Source organism: Chenopodium album, chromosome 6 (assembly GCF_948465745.1).
Source record: "Chenopodium album chromosome 6, dcCheAlbu1.1, whole genome shotgun sequence".
In the NCBI taxonomy this organism is placed as follows: domain Eukaryota; kingdom Viridiplantae; phylum Streptophyta; class Magnoliopsida; order Caryophyllales; family Amaranthaceae; genus Chenopodium; species Chenopodium album.
In genome coordinates, this window is record NC_137839.1 from 45839575 (window position 1) to 45854877 (window position 15303).

The window sequence follows — 15303 nt, forward strand, 5'->3', positions numbered from 1 at the left end:
GATATTGTCTGCGTATGTCATTTCAAATGCTTTAGTCTTAAGTTCAGTTATTGTATTTGAATAAAGAGCAACATCTACAGAGTCTTGCGTCGCTTTATTGGCTCGCTTTACCTCAGTCTTCTTGCGCTGCCACGACCTCTTCAGCCCATCTACTCTAAGAAAGGCCTATGGTTACAAGCGGGGTGCTAAAAATCTAAACGGGAAGTTACTTGGAAAGAGTCATACCTCAGACAGAAGGGCACCGATCTGTTCAACATTGAACGTCTCAATGCCCGGGACGACATCCTTCTCCCTCTTAGGGACCACCCTAAGCATGGACTTGGCGGACTGCTGTACATTCGGCCACTGGGGGAATATGAATCACAACCAAGATTGGTGAGTAAGCTGCATAAGCGGCACCTATATGCAAGAGGCCCCCTAATGAACCCTCAAAGTCCGCTGTGAGTGAGACTTCACCCGCATGGGCCATGGCAGCTCAAGCGGTGACCTTAATGGACTAGTCGTACCTTGCTAAATTATTTAAAGGTTGTCATCACCCACAACAAGGGCAGAGCTTTAAGGCCTCTTGGGCTTCTCAGCCGTATGAGGCTTCTCGTCCTCCTGTGGCACCAAAATCGCACTAAACTTCTTACATAGGTCAATCCCTAGGCCGAAGCCCAGCGGCTGATGCTCTTCCCCCCAATGGCCATCCGGGGCTTCCAAACCGGCAGCTTTTGAGACTTGGATGGGCTATCAACAGCCTCATCCATCTTCTGTTTGAAAAGCTTCCGAAAAGAACGGGGAGGGTCCTACAAGGTAAATGACTTGGTAAGTATACAACCGGCTTTCAGCTGCTTCTATTAGAGAAATTAAGAAGAAATTAAGTGAACTGGTCAGACGAGTAATACATGTGCCTTATCATCAAGCTCTTTCTTCTGTTTCTCCGCCTTTTCCTTGCATATCTTGCTGTAGACCGTCTGGGGGTCTTCTCCTCATATACCATGCCTCTTGCCGTCTTTGTAAACAGAACGTCTGTTAGAATATATATGAATAAAATTCAAGTACAAGATAGTCTCAGCCGGTACAAGCTAGACATTTGTCTATCAAACATTGAACTAAGGCCGCAGGCGGACAGAAACGCCTCGTCTCTCAGCCAAATATGCCAGGGAATCCAGTTTTTTGGAATGCTTATAACTTCCTTGGTTGAAAGGTAATCAATTTAGAGCCTAATGAAGTCCGGCTCTATAATTGTTTTATAATCCTCATCCGGGATGGCAAGGAACTTGCACTTCTTCCCTAGAAGATTCGGTTTCCTATTGTACCGCCTGTACTCACGGTTCTCTTTAATACTAGAAGAAGACATCAAGTAAAAGTGATCCTTCCAGTTATCCCACTTTGACACCTTGTGTAAGGTCATTTGGTATTGTGGATGTGTGGTAAGAGTGTACCACGCTCTCCACCCGCATGGGCTCCTTTTTAAATAATGCATGTGTGCAAAAGCCTCCCAGCTGAGGTGGAGCCCTCGCCATTCACAGGCAGTGATATACCCCAAAATGTTGACCCAAGAATTTGGGGTCAACTGCCATACACCCAGGCCATACCCCGGGAGAATGGACTTAACTGCGTCATGGAGTGGGAAGTGGAGACCGGCTAAAAACGCCGCCTCATAGCAACCGAAGAACCGGTTGGCGTTCCGTTGTTCATCTTCCCACGCAATAGTGCCTAGCTTAGGCGGCACCCGGATGTCAAAGCCCTCTCATCGGGGACGATTGAGCTTAAAATTCTCTATGCCCTTCTCCATTGCAGCTCTATCTCTAGCTGACACATGAATCTTAGCCAGATTTTTTTTTCTCTTTCCAGTTCACTCTTCCCTTCTCTTTGCTGTTCTCAAGCGAGGGAAGGCCGACATCTCACTGTTGGACTCAGACGCGTGGTTTTCCCCTTCCCGTCTTTGGGAAACCTCTTCACCGTTTAACCCTAAGTTAGAAGGGCCTTCCTTAAATTTATCATTAGAGGCAGCCTCCTCACCGCATTCATCATCATCATTATCATCATAAAAAATTTCGTCACTTGGATTCCTAGGAACCCCAAACGGAGAATATTCTCCAGAGCTATTGTGTGTTGCTTCCCCCTCAACCGGGGTTACCTCATCAGAGGGTACTTATAACATATTGTCTCTTCTTCGCCGTCTGATGGTTGTTTGCTTGGTTCTAGCCATTGTGTCTTGCATAGACACAGAGACGGTCGGTTGGGGGGAAGTACAAAATTGCTCCAAGCACCTAGAGCTGGCACCCCTAGTCTTAGACTCAGTCGTACTTGGGGACCGACTGACTATTATCATAGGCTGTGCCGTATGTGTTGGTGATGTGTCCATTTATTTGAACGAAAGTATGCAAATGGAAAATTTAAGAATGAGCTGAAAGGGGTAGAGTCGGTACCTTTGAATCTGACTCTAGGGAGGGTAAAGTGTTGACCGGCTGTTTCATGCGGGTTGAAGTTGGCTTTGCTTGTAAGAGACACAAGCGGTTGCTAAAATTTCGGGCAAACAGGTATAAGAAGGAGTTTGTGTTTGACAAAGGCGGTGGCAGACTCTCTCTTTAGACTTTTTTTGACTTTCTCTCTCTAAAAAGTTTTAGAAACATCCAAAACCAAGGGGTAAAATATGTATTTATAGAGGGGTAAAAGTAGGGGTATCCTTGTAATTTCCCTAGAAGGTGAAAAGTTAAACTTTCACAGTAAAAAAAGGGTGGCTGAGTGACACGTGTCATAGATGCCGCGTGGCGCGCCACGTCACATCTGTGAGGGGCAAATGTTTTGGGTAATTTTACCCATGCCACGTGTGCCAACCATCTTATGACACATGTCATACCCTCATTAGTCCAAACCGGACCAATCTCTATTTGACACATGTCATCCCTAGGAACTGGGAAAAAAGGAGGCCTTTCAGGGCCCTAATCCCGAGAAAGCCGTAATTTGGCGCAGCCCAACAGAATTAGGTCAGAATGACCTAATCAGGGGTACATTCCCCAATGACCCTATAAATAGGGATATTTCCCCCAATTTGGGGGCACCTACAAATTATTGCATCATACCCTACATTCTCTTACGTTAGAGAAACTCCTGATCTCGAAATCCGAGAAGATCTCACCTAATTTTTCGCACCTTTTCCTACTTTCATTCCAGTACTGACTTGATCGTCAGAGGCGGAGCTCCAACCACCCGGAGTCTCCGTAGTTTTGTAGGTACAGGCCGCATTCACCAGTCTTCGAGCTGTAACCCTCCCGAGGGACAAAAACACCCAAAACAATAGCCATATCTAATATAGTCATATGTGAAGGTGATAAAATATCGATGTCCGTTCCTTGTGGCGGAGCTTGTTGGTCCACATACATCTGTGTGTATTAGAACTAACAAGTCTCCTGCCCTTTCTCCCAACTTGGAGAATGGATGTTTAATAATCTTTCCTAATAAACATCCTTTGCAATTCTCAAACGATTCTAAATTGAAGGATTCAAGAACACCTTCCTGTAGAAGTTTCTCGATGCGTTTGATGTTAATGTGACAAGAGGAAAATGTATGTCGTTATCTACCCTTCCCCCAAGTCAAACAAAATTTGTAAACACCTAACCAACCTTATATGAATATAGGGCAAGTTAAGGGTCGATCCCTAGGGAATGCAATGATGAAAACTAGAGTCTAAGTCAAGCTACCTCGAAGATGGAGTTGAGATTATGGTTGGCACTATGGTAAACTAAAACAAGTCTAATCAAGTAAAACAAAGGTCTAAACACTAGGGATATGGGTTCCACATGCAAGTTTAATGATAATGCTAGTTTAGAGCTCAATCAATTAATTCAAGTATTGCAATGGACAAACAATAGTAGCAATCAAGAGAGTTCAAATGCTATCTCCTATAGGCCAATCTAGGTGTCACTATGAAAGGCAAATCAAGAAGAATCACAAGCAAACCCAATCAATTAGAGCAACTTTCAATTCAATTGTTCATGTCATTAAGAGTTGCAATGCAATCTAGATTAATCTTATAGGTTGATCACTCCTAGTCTAATCAATCACATGCAAAACTATGTCAACCAATTTAATTGCAACAAATCAATCAATCAAAGAGCATCAACTAGAAATTTCATTAATCAAACATGCTTCCCCCTTTCCCTAGCAACTAATCTACTCACTAATCATGGTGAAATTCAAGAACAAATAACTAGAAATTGCATTAATCTTCATTCTATATCAAAATCTAAGAGAAATAAAAATATTCAACAATATCAAATTCAAATCCAAAGAAGAACAAGCAACAAGCAAAACTCAAATAGCAAGTAAGTAAAAGATGAAAGAAGGAAGAGATTCTCACTAATATTGATGATTGAAAATGAAGAAATCCAAATTTGATTGATCAAATGTTAAGTTACAAATCCAAAACTAAGAACTTCTCTCTAAATTCTCTCTCTAAAACTAAGCTAATGAAATATTATAAAAAAGTTCCTTTCAAAAAGGAAATACAATTCTATTTATAGGTAAAGAAGAAACCGGCAAATCCCGCGGTCTCTCTCGATGAATCCGCGGCCGCGGAGAAATGGGTACGGAACCCTCCGCGGGCTTTCAGGGCAGCACCCGCGCCCGCGGCAAGATAAACCCGCGCCCGCGGCCAAAGATGTCGCGCCCGCGGCTAATCCCCTGCTCCCAAAACTCAATCAGGGGGTCGCGGTCTCTCTGAGATGGAGCGCCCTCTCCGGATTTCCCGCGCCCGCGGAGAGCCCACGGGGAAACTGCGGGAAGCTCCTGCCAAAATCTTGCAATTTGCTCTTCTTAAGCCCGCGCCCGCGGCTCCACTTACCCGCGCCCGCGGCCTGCTGGAAATACCTTGGAGACCTCTTCCAGGCCTCTCCAAGGCCTCTCTAAGCCCTCTCTAGCCAAATGCTTCTTCCTTACTTGATCATTAAGGCCCCAACTCGGTTCCTTTGCAAAGGTGATTCTCCAAATACCTACACAAGCAAACAAAGAAAGGAAATAAAAGGAAAAAGAGCCAGATAAAAGGAAAACACGAGGAAAACACGAGAACCATAAAGAAAAGAGGAGAGAGAGAAACCTAAGGAAAAAGGACCAAAAATAAGAGAAGAAAGCATGAAAAAGGGAAAGAAATAACCCTAAAAGACTACCCTATGAGTGCCATAAATGACACTCATCAAATTCCCCCAAGCTAGACTTTTGCTCGTCCCGAGCAAAACAAAGGCTAAAAGGAATAAGAAGGGCTTATTCGAAGCAAAAAGAAAAAGAGAGGCGAGAATTTACACTAAGACTCACTGTCGTAGGAATCACGGTTGTTTTTAGCTACAACAAGCCATTTAAACCCCTAGATCGCTCTAGAGGACGAGTGATGCTCTCGTAAGGGTATCCTAAGAGTTTACCCATAACTCTCCACCAAACCCCTAAGAGGCAAACAAGAGAAGGAAAAGAAAGAGGAAAAAGGAAACAAAATCTTTACAAAATGGACTTTACAAAGAGACTATAATTCAAATGAATAACAACCTTTCTAAAGAAAATTATGGTATGCACGTTATAAGATACCTAAGGTTGATTGAAACATAAATATGCTAAGCATAGGAACTAGTTATCACATTCTACTTTCATCCCAAACGGTCTTACCGCGTTCCCCCTACTAATCTCATGTCTCCCCGTAGTGAGCATCTCATAGATTTCGCGAAGGAACCGGAAAAAGATCAAATTTTTGGGCTACTCGACATCTTGATTTCGCATCCCCTTTCCTTATTCTACAACCTATGATTCCCTCCACCGATTAAAGACTCAACTCCTAGGTCCAAAGGTCTTCCCCAAGGTTGTAATGCAAGGCAAGAAGGGTTAAGGTAGGCTAAAATTTAAAATTTGGTGGTTATCCTAAATTGTGAAGCAAAGACCGGCCAAATCTCAACACCAAACTTAAGTAATCACCAAACAAAAACGTATTAACACCCCCAAGCTTATTCAAAGCAACAATCTACAATCATTAGAACAAAAAGCGCAAGCGCTTTCCCCCCAAGCTAAAAGAAACATTGTCCTCAATGCATAGAGAGGAGAAAGACACTTGAATTTTATGGTTTTTCTTTTTTTTTTTTTTTTTTTTTTTTTTTGCATTTTTTCATTTATAAATTTGTTTGTATTTCCTTGAACTCCTTAAAAGCATTAGTCCTGCCTTTTTCAATTCGGACGGCTTTTTTTTTTCTTCAAATATGCATTTATTAACATCCTTGCCTCTTTTACTAAGGATGGCTTTTACATAAGCATTTGCCATTATTTACCAAATATAAACAACTCAATTATGCGTACCAATTAGAACTAAATGCCAACTTCATAGACCACAATCACCAAACATTGACCCTTGCTTCACAAAAACCAAAAAGAAGGAGAACGAAACAACAGGCTCAAGATATCTAATTATGCGGCTTGAAAAGAGGGAAAAAGGTTTAAAGGGGTAACAAGTAGGCAAATGTATCCCAAAACCAAAAAAAAAAGTAAACAAAAAGGGACTATCCTAGAAAAAGAAAAATACCTCCCCGAAAACTTGCCTTTGTCCTCCCTAGGTAGTTCGGTCACGGTCTTAGGAATCATACGCTAAGATTCTAGATTAGGTTTGCAAAAATCAAGGATCCATGTCGCTCATGCAAGGGTATGATGAAAGCTTGAACAAATATAAATCTCACATGGTTGTAGCAAAAACTCACTAAGGTTGTCAAATCAAAGATAGGGAGCAACTACCAACATGCCACAAACGAGTAGAATCCGGTTTCATGATCCCCCTAGTTCTAGACAACTACCTTAGCATGCTTTATCCTAGAATCAACCAAACGTAATCTCAAACCGTGCATACCATTATTACCTAAGAAGACTATTATTCAAAAGCAAAAGTCCATTGCATACAAGCCCAATTTTCAAAAAGAGAAAGAATGAAAATAAAGCCTCAAAAAGTTATGCACACAAACAAGATTAAAAGAAAAGGAAAAAAAAAAGAAAAGAAGAAGATGGAAAACTTAGACAAGGACAAGAAAGGGAAAGAGGAAAAGGGCAAAGATGCAATCATAACACGTTTATCCCAATCGACATACAAGCGGTCTAATGGCCACATCGCCAAAGACCCCAAACACACTAGGTGTTAAATTCATACATCCTCGAACCGTTCAACTTCTCCTAAATCTAATCTTAATCTAAGCAACCAAGAAAATGAAGAAGTGAAAATAAAGAGGTAAAATAAGAAAGGCCTCACCAAGCATCCGTGCTAAATTAAAGTACCCAAGGAGTAGGAACGTGCTTCTCCAAAAGGTTCCGCAATCCAAAGCATAGGCTACGAGCAAGGTGAGTTAAAGAAAAAGGCTATATATACAAAATGAAATTGTTAGTAACTTCCAAACAAAAGCAAACAATAAAACACTTAGATACAAATTATATACAAAAACCTAGAGAAACCATCATCATCAAAATTTTTATTTATTTTTTTTTCTTCTCAAGAAACTCCCAAAAACATCAAGAAATGAAACAAAAACAACAACAAGCAACAGACCAACGAGACCATTAGCAAAAATCCACCAAAAGCCTTATCAAAGACTTCCCACCGAGCCCCAAGTGCCTCCCCAAACCAACATAAAACATCCTTTTTGACCCTCCCCCCTCACAAAATGAAGGCAACGACCGCGATGCCTATAAACATGCAAAATAGGGAAAGGGGAGAACAAAAAGGGAAACAAACATGCATCAGGGGACTATTGGCCACTTGGGCCGGCACAATCATCACCCGTATCCCAACCTCCGGTGTTACCGGGAGGAAAACCATAGTGACCCTGGAATAGGTCAAGTTGGGATCGGGTTAATTGGTCATAGGGCTCAGGCTGAACAAGGGGCTCGGGGTGATAGGGGTGAACATAGTAGTATGCGGGATCACCCCGATAATCACTCCCCCCCGAGACCCTATAATCATAAGGTGGGAAGTCGCGCCTTGGCACATCGGGGTCCTCCACCCCGGGCTAATATGGGTACGTAGGGAGGTTGTCACCGCCCCATGAAGGTACCGGCCCTTGTTGGGGTGGCACATAAGGGTAGTTGACCGGAGGTGTGATCTCCCCCCTACGCACACTAGCGTCATACAAGGCGCTAGTTTGATAAGACAAAGCTTGGTGGTCCGAGTACATACCTTGCATGCTCAATTGCATGCGCTCCATGTGGTCTCTCATGGCCTCCATCTCTCGGAGATAAGCATCTCCTTGGAAACCTTGTTGTTGTTGTTGTCATTGTTGTCTTCTTTCTCTTCTTCTTCTTTGAGCATCATCATGAAAATGCTCATGTTGTTGTTGTAGTGGCGGTTGTTGTTGATCTTCATCATATTCTTCTCCTCCTCCTTCCTCCTCTTCCTCATCATTCTCATCAACCCCATCAATCTCATCATCCTCCTCTATATCATCTTCAATCCTCCCATTGTCCCTAGGGACCATCCAAATGTTCCTAGCCTCACGAAGGATGGAGGTGGCGGCCGGGTTAGGGAGTAGGCAATGGTGGGTATTTCTCACTAGCCAAGAGTAAGTGCCGGCTCTCTTAGTGCTAGTTATGAAACGCAAAGTGTTAAATTGCTTCAAACTAATCCACACGTCTTCACTCCTTCCAACCGGAGTGCAAGATTTCAAGAACCCCTCTTGCTTGAAATACGACACAAGACGTGTCACCATGTCCCCACAATGAATTTCCCCCGTTTTGACCCCATGCAATATCTCCTTACAACAATTCATGAAGATATAGCCAAAATTAATCCTTGACCCTAACTCCGGCTTGGTAGCCATCCATAGCACCATAATCTCCTCCCGAGATAACTTCCCCAAATCTTGCTTATTAAAGACCGAATACCCAAGAATTCTATGAAGGATCCTAAGGGCCGGATGGATAATTTCACTAGCAAGGGACTTCTTCGAATCAAACTCCCTCCTGTTGGCTATGGTTTTCCACCAAGAAACCTCATTATACTCAGTTTGGACTAGGGAGATAAGGGGCTCGAAGATATCACCATTGGGGTTGAAACCAAGGGCTACATTGAACTCGGCTAGGTTCATGGTGTGTTTGACATTGAAGAGTTGGAAGGAAATAATAAAATCGGTTTCCCCCACCTTATTGAAGTCAAATGTGGAGAAAAACTCAATGGAAGGCTCCAAATAGGTTCTAGGGGCCGATTTTAGAAACTCACCCAAGCTTAGGTTATCTAGAAGGATGTCAAGGTCATTTTCAATGCCTATCTTGGCCATATCCTCACGAAAGTAATGCCGAGAGGGTCTAAACTTCCGGTCTTTCATTTTGTTATAGATGGGGGTTTGTTTAGACCGGTTCCAAAATTTGAGAGGGGGTAAAGGAGGAGGAGGAGCATCATCTTGAGTTGTGGAATGCGATTGGGGTTGAGGGTTTGAGGATTGGCCTTGAGAAGATTGGCCGGGGGATTGGTTTGAGCGCTTCTTGCTACTTTTGACTCTTCTTATCAAATCCATTTTAACAAAATTCACACAATTCACAAGAACACAACAAACTCCCTCAAACAAAACAACTTCCACCAAAAATTACTCACAAACCTCCTTACAAATCCAACCAAACCACCACAAACTACAAGGTACCTGTTCCAATCAACACAACAACCAAAATCCAACAACAAACAACAATATCAACAATCATTCATCAATATAATTATGAAGCAACAAGAAAAAGTAACAATCACCCAAATATACCAATTTTCCCATAAATCAACCCTAAAACACAAAAATCATGCTTAAATTCAAGGTAAACAAACCAATGTAAAGAAATCAATTGAAATTGACAAAAATATTACAAAGGTTAGAAGTATACCAAGATTGGAGACTCAAATTAAACTCAAAGCACTTCAAAGACCCGATTTCCCGAAAAAGCACGAGAAAGAAGAGTAGGAGTGTTGAAAATGGAGGAATATGGAAGAATTTGTGAAAAATTAGGGCAAAAGGTGAAGAAATTTGTGAGAAATTGATGTTTTGGGGTTAGGGTTTGAGAGGAGGTAGAGAGAGGAAGGGGAAAAATAAGAAGAAGAGGAGGAAATAAGAGAGGAGAGAGAGAGAAGAGGGGCGTGCCCGGGTAATAAACCCAGATCGCCGCGCCCTCTCCCGAAAATGCCGCGCCCGCAGCAAATTTCCCGCGCCCGCGGAGAGACCGCGGGGCAACCGCGGGGACCTCCTGGAATTTTTAGAATTTTAATACCTGATGGGGGCCGCGCCCTCTCCTGATTTGCCGCGCCCTCTCCAATACCTCCCGCGCCCGCAGAGAGACCGCGGGAAGTCCCTGGAATGGGGTTCCAAATTTGCTTGAATTTAGGCCGCGCCCTCTCCAAACATGACGCGCCCTCTCCAGAACCTCCCGCGCCCGCGGAGAGACCGCGGGGCAACCGCGGGAAGTCCCTGGAAAGAAATTCAATTTTTCTCGAATTGAGGCCCGCGCTCTCTCCAACTTTTCCGAGGCCTCTCCAGAACCTTCCGCGCCCGCGGAGAGACCGCGGGGCAACCGCGGGAAGTCCCTGGAATGATATTTCAATTTTGCTTCAAAGAGGTGAAAATGCCCCCGAGGTCTCTCCTAGCCCTCGGGGAGCCCTCTCCCCTGCACTCTAAACTCTTCTTCAAACCCCTTCTTTCTAACAAGTGATGATAATGGGCGACCTACAAGACAAACACAAAACCAACTCAAAAATAAAATCAAAAACCAATCAAAGAAAAATAAAAGAAAAGAAAGGAAAGAGAAATGAGATGAGAATCCGGGTTGCCTCCCGTAAGCGCTTTTGGTCAATGTCATTAGCTCGACGCGCACCACCATCTCATGGTGGCCTAAAAAGAATCATTTTGTGAACAAGTCCAACAAACACTCCATCATAGTACTTCTTGAGCCGATGACCATTAACTTTGAATGAAGATGAGGAGTTTAAAGGAGAAATCTCCACGGCACCATTATCAAAAACATCTTTCACCAAGAATGGTCCACTCCATCTTGACATGAGCTTTCCGGGGAACAACTTCATCCTTGAATTGTAGAGGAGGACTTTGTCACCTACACAAAATTCCTTTTTCTCAATCAACTTGTCATGAACCTCCTTGGAGCGAGCCTTGTAGGTGCTAGCACAATCTTAAGCATCAAGTCGAAGTTCTTCTAGCTCATGAAGATCCAACCACCTCTTCTCCCCCGCACTAGCTAAGTCAAAATTTATCTTCTTGATGGCCCATAAGGCACGATGTTCAAGCTCTACCGGGAGATGGCACGATTTGCCATAGACAAGGCAATATGGAGTGGTACCGATAGGCGTCTTAAAAGCCGTCCTATAAGCCCAAAGAGCATCATCTAAATTGTTCGACCAATCCTTTCTATTCCTTGCAACTGTCTTCTCAAGAATGAGCTTTATTTGACGATTGGAGACCTCGACTTGGCCACTCGATTGAGGATGATATGGAAGGCCGAACCGTTGATGCACTCCATGTTTCCTCAACATCTTTTGGAAGGCGTTGTGAAAAAAATGAGATCCGTTATCGCTTATCACAGCCTTAGGCACGCCAAACCTTGGGAAGATGATTTTGTTGAACAACTTCAACACTACTTTGTGGTCATTAGTAGGGGAGGCAATGGCCTCAACCCATTTAGAAACATAGTCCACAGCCACAAGTATGAATTGATTACCATATGAAGATGGGAATGGTCCCATGAAGTCAATCCCCCAAACATCGAACACCTCTAACTCAAGAATGGGTTGTTGAGGCATCTCATTCCTCTTGAAGATATTCCCAACCCTTTGACATCGGTCACATGACTTCACAAAGCCCCATGAGTCCTTGAAGAGATGCGGCCACCACAAACCACATTGAAGAACCTTGGTAGCGGTCTTGGAAACACCCATATGCCCACCACTAGGGTCCGAGTGGCACATCCTAAAAACACTAGGCACCTCTTCATTTGGAGCACAACGCCTAAGTAATCCATCAACCCCTCGTTTGTATAGGATGGGATCTTCCCACAAGTAATGTCTTGCCTCCCTTTTGATTTTCTTCCTTTGGTTCTTTGAGAAAGAGGGTGGAAACTCCCCACATGCTAGAAAATTCACCAAGTCGGCATACCATGGGAGTTCCTTCACCTCTATGGCATATAAGAAGTCATCAAGCATTTTATCCTCAATAGGTGAACCATCATCATGAATTTGATCACCCTCAAGGCGAGAAAGATGGTCCGCCACAACATTCTCCTCACCCTTCTTGTCCCTAATCTCAATCTCAAAAGTTTGTAATTCAAGCACCCATCGATTCAACTTAGGCTTGGACTCTTTCTTGGCAAATAGATACTTGAGGGTCGCGTGATCCGTGAAGACTATGGTCTTGGAACCCAACAAGTAACAACGGAATTTCTCAAAAGAGTGCACAATTGCTAAAAATTCCTTTTCCGTTGTTGTGTAGTTCTTTTGAGCCCCATTGAGTGTCTTGGACATATAGTAAATCACATGAAGCTTCTTGTCTACACGTTGTCCCAAAACACCTCCAATAGCCCAATCACTTGCGTCACACATCAATTCAAAAGGAAGATCCCACCTTGGGGCTTGAACAATAGGAGTGGAGATTAGGGCCTTCTTCAATCTATCAAATGCCTTCAAGCATTTGTCATAAAAAATGAACTCAACATCCTTTTGAAGAAGGTCATTTAGGGGCTTAGCAATAAGTGAAAAATCCTTGATGAATCTTCTATAGAAACCCGCATGACCAAGGAACGATCTCACACCCTTGACATTCACCGGAGGAGGAAGTTTCTCAATCACTTCTATTTTTGCCTTATCCACCTCAATGCCTCTATTTGAAATCTTGTGCCCAAGCACTATACCTTCCTCCACCATGAAGTGGCATTTCTCCCAATTCAAAACAAGATTGACCTTAACACATCTTTCCAAACACTTCTCGAGATTCACAAGGCACTCCTCAAATGAGACACCCCCACCGAAAAGTCATCCATGAAGACCTCCATTTCCTCCTCCAACATATCCCCAAAAATACTCATCATGCACCTTTGGAATGTAGCGGGTGCATTGCATAACCCAAAGGGCATTCTTCGATAGGCAAAGGTCCCATAAGGACATGTGAAGGTAGTTTTCTCTTGATCATCGGGGTGGATGGGGATTTGGAAGAATCCCGAATATCCATCGAGGAAACAATAAAACTTGTGCCTTGTTAGTCTTTCAAGCATTTGATCAATAAATGGAAGAGGGAAGTGATCCTTCTTGGTGGATGTGTTTAGACGTCTATAGTCTATACACATCCGCCAACCCGTGACCGTCCTAGTTGGAATGAGCTCACCCTTCTCATTCTCAACCACGGTCATGCCCCCCTTCTTTGGAACGACATGCACGGGGGAGACCCACCTTGAGCTAAAGATGGGGAATATGATTCCCGCATCCAATAGCTTGGTGATCTCCTTCTTAACTACCTCTCCCATTTGGGGATGTAGTTTTCTTTGTCGTTCGATAGAAGGAAGGGCGCCTTCCTCAAGTGTTATGTGGTGTTGGCACAAGGCGGGGCTTATACCTTTAAGATCATCAATTGTGTACCCCAAAGAACCTTGGTGCTTTCTCAAAACACCACATAACGCTTGAGCTTGGCTCACGCTCAAGGATGCACTAACTAAGTGGAATGAGGGCCCAAGAACTCATACCTAAGGTGTGATGGTAGAGGTTTGAGCTCTACCATAGGCACACCATTACCTTCCTTTGATGTGGCCGCTTGCAAAGCTTCTTGGCTTGAGATTTTCAAGCACATTTTCTCATCCACTTCCTCCATGCTTCCATTAAGCAATTCTTCATAGAATGCCACTTCCTTGCATGGTGTACCTACTTTGTCCTTGTTCAACAAAACATTCTCAAGAGCATAGTTAGAGGTGAGCAAGTGCTCATGCATGGAAGACACAACATGATCATGTGAATCAATCATCATGCAATTTTCTAGAGAAGAAGATGCATATTTCATGCTTTCATTCAAATCAAATTCAATGACCTCATCTCCTACCTTAAGGGAAATCTTTGCACTCCTCACATCAATCATAGCACCCGAGGTAGCAAGAAAGGGTCTACCTGAAATGATTGGAATGGTAGCATCTTCATCCATTTCAAGCACAATAAAATCCACCGGGAACACAAACTTCCCAACCCTCAATGGAACATCTTCTACCTTACCTTTTGGAAACTTGATTGACCTATCGGCTAATTGCAAGGTAATGTTAGAAGGTAAGAGTTCCCCTAGTTCAAGCCTTTGATAAACCGAATATGGCATTATGCTCACACTAGCTCCCAAGTCACATAAGGCATTATCAATTTGCATCTTGTTAATGGCACAAGGGATGGAGAAGTTTCCGGGGTCTTTCAATTTGGGTGGAATTTTGTTCATGATGATAGCACTACAATTTTCGGTCAAATTGATAGTTTCCACAACCTCACAACTCCTTTTCCCACTCAAAATGTCCTTGAGGAATTTGGCATAATTTGGCATTTGGTTGATCACATCGGTAAAAGGTAGAGAAAGATGAAGTTGTTTTAGCATATCAATGAATCTCCCAAATTTTTCATCCAATTTGTGTCTCATGAATTTTTGTGGGTAAGGGAGCTTGGGTTTCACAATTTCTTTCTCTACTCTCACCTCTCTAGGTGTCTCAACCACAAACTCATCCAATGATGCCCTATCCCCCTCATTCTCAACCAAGGCTTTCTTAGGAATCTCCTTATCCTCACCCTTCCTAGGCAATCTCTCCTCAAGAACCTTACCACTCCTTGTAACAATAGCATTCACGTGTTTCTTGGGATCAAGACCTTGGGAAGGTAAAGAAGAAGGGCTTTCATGATCTTTCAAAGCATTAGCAAGTTGAGAAATTTGGTTTTCAAGCATTTTATTGTGGGTCATCATTTCATTAAACTTCTTATCACTAACTTCCATGTATGTGTTCAACAATTTGGTTTGATTCTCAATTATTTCTTCCAAATTGGTCCTAGGTGAAGAAGGTTGTGAATATGAATTTTCTCCTTGAGTCCTTGGAACAAATCCGGGTGGGGGACCTCTTTGAGCATTATTTTGAAAATTTCCCTTCCCTTGGTTGTTCCAAGTACCCCTATTTTGATTTTGACCATAACCTTGATTATGGTTACCACCACCTTGATTATGGTTACCACTACCTTGGTTATGATTTCCATAACCTTGGTTTTGATTACCATAATTTTGGCTTTGATTTTGGCCACTATATCCTTGGTTATTATAGTTACCA